The sequence below is a fragment of the Mustela putorius genome, unplaced genomic scaffold (assembly GCF_011764305.1).
Source record: "Mustela putorius furo isolate JIRA1106 unplaced genomic scaffold, ASM1176430v1.1 tig00001221_pilon_pilon_pilon, whole genome shotgun sequence".
Classification (NCBI taxonomy): Eukaryota; Metazoa; Chordata; class Mammalia; order Carnivora; family Mustelidae; genus Mustela; species Mustela putorius.
Genome location: NW_025421642.1, coordinates 240,523 through 243,127, shown reverse-complemented (window position 1 = coordinate 243,127; position 2,605 = coordinate 240,523). Strand labels below are relative to the sequence as shown.

The 2,605-nt window shown below is 32.6% G+C and overlaps 1 pseudogene; it reads right to left on the bottom strand.

Moving 5' to 3' along the window:
* Nucleotides 1-602: 602 nt before the first annotated feature.
* Nucleotides 603-716, bottom strand: LOC123394060 (annotated as a pseudogene).
* Between the last annotated feature and the right edge of the window lie 1,889 nt (nucleotides 717-2,605).

Here is a 2,605-nt window from a genome sequence, read left to right as displayed (position 1 = left end):
GTTTCGGGCGTACGAAAAAGAAAATATAAAAGAAGATGGGATTGGGAGGGAGAAAAACCATAAAAGACTGAATCTCACAAAACAAACTGAGGGTTGCTGGGGGGAGGTGTGTTGGGAGAGGATGGTGGGGGTATGGACATTGGGGAGGGCAGGTGCTATGGTGAGTGATGGTGAGTGCTGTGAAATGTGTAAACCTGGTGATTCACAGACCTGTACCCCGAGGGATAAAAACACATTATATGTTTATAAAAAAAATAAAAAAAAATAATTTAAAAAATCCATTAAAGAAAAAACACATATTGCAAGCCCAGAGCTAATCTCATATTCAATCAAAAAAGTTTGAAAGTTTTCCCCTTAAAGATCAGAAAAAAGACAAGTGTGTCCACTTTCACTACTCTCATTTGACATAGTACTGGATGTCCTAGCCAGAGAAACAAGGAACACAAAGAAATAAAAGACTCCAAAAAAAAAGGAAGAAGTAAAATTTTCTTTTTTTTGGATAACATGAACTTACATGTAAAAGAATCCTAAAAAATTCATAAAAATTTTGAATAAACAAATTTAGTAAAGCTGCCAAATACAAGATAAATATATAAAAAGACAAGAATTTTGTTTTGTTTCGTATTTTTAATAGTTTTTCATGTCATCCTTGCTCAGTGATCACGCTAATCTCTGCATCATTCCAATTTTAGTATATGTGCTGCCAAAGTAAGCACAAGACAGGAGCATTTTAACACTCTAATGATGAACTATCTGAAAAAATAAAGAGAACAATCTAATTCACACTAGCATCAAAACTAATAAAATACTTAGGAAAAGATTTAACTAAGAAGATGAATGATCTGTACCCCATAAACTATGACATTGATAAAGAAATTGAAGGAGACACAAATGGAAAGATAACTCATATTTATGAATGGTAAGAATTAACATTGTTAAAATGTCCATACTACCGAAAACCATCTGTAAATTCAATTCCTATCAAAAATCCAATGTTAGGGGCGCCTGGGTGGCTCAGTGGGTTAAGCTGCTGCCTTCGGCTCAGGACATGATCCCAGGGTCCTGGGATCGAGCCCCGCATCAGCCTCTCTGCTCAGCAGGAAGCTGCTACCTACTTCTTCTCTCTCTGCCTGCCTCTCTGCCTGCTTGTCATCTCTCTCTCTCAAATAAATAAATAAATAATCTTTTAAAAAATCCAATATTGTGTTTTTACAGAAGTAAGTAAAGAATCCTAAAATTTATATGAGACAAACAAATAATCAAAGCAGTTCTGAGAAAGAATGAAGAAGCGAAATTACACTTCTTGATTTGAAACTATACTACAAAGCCCCCATGCTCAAAACAATAAAGTATACTGGCATAAAAACAGACCAATAAACAAGTAGAACAGAATTGAGAGTCCAGAAATAAATCTTTTCATACAGTCACCTAATATTTGACAGGGGCCAACATATGTAATGGGTAAAGATAGTCTGTTTCAGTAAATGATATTTAAAACTGAATAGTCACATAAACCAGCATGAAACTGGAACCTTATATCACTCATAAATCTTAACTTGAAATAGATTAAAGACTTAAATGTGATGCATGAAACTAAATTTCCTAAAGGAAAACATAGGAAAAATTCTCCTTGACATTGGTCTTGCCAATAGTTTTTTGGATACCAGACCAAAAACACAAGCAAAAAAAGCAAAAATAAATAAATGGTATTACATCAAACTAAAGTTTCTGCATTGCCAAAACAAAGGGAATGAAAACTCAATCCACAGAATGGAAGAAAATACTTACAAATCTTATATCTGAAAAGAGGTTAATAACCAACAGATACAAATAGAAAATAATATATAATTAAAAAAATAGCAAAAGGATCTCAATAGACTTTTTATTCAAAAAAGTTATATAAATGACCAACAGGAGCATTAAAAAGTGCTCAACGTAAAAAACTCAGGGCAAAGTCATTATGTGTTGTTTTTGTTTACCTCTGAAAAACACAGCAAGATATTACTACCTATTAGAATATATACTACCAAAAAATTAAAACTAACAAATTTTGGTAAATATTGGGGAAAATGGGGAACTTATGCACTGTGATAGGGATATAAATTTGTATGGAAAACAGTATGGAGACTATTCATATTATTAAAAGTAAAATTACCATATGATTCAGTAATCCCACCTCTAGGTATATATCTAAAGGAAACAAAGTCACTATTCGAAGACATATCTGCACTCTTATGTTCATTATAAAATTATTAACTCTAAGCAAGAGATGGAAATAACTTCAGTATCCATTAATGGATGAATGAATAAAATAAGTATGGTAAATATATACTATGGAATACTACTTAACCATGAAAAATTAAGAAATACTGCCATTTACAATACCATGGATGGATCTTGAAGGTATTATACTAAGTGAAATATTTCAAAGATTTTATATATTTTTTTAATATATAATTTTTTATTTTTTATAAACATATATTTTTATCCCCAGGGGTACAGGTCTGTGAATCACCAGGTTTACATACTTCACAGCACTCACCAAAACACATACCCTCCCCAATGTCCATAATACCACCCCCTTCTCCCAAACCCCCTCCCCCCA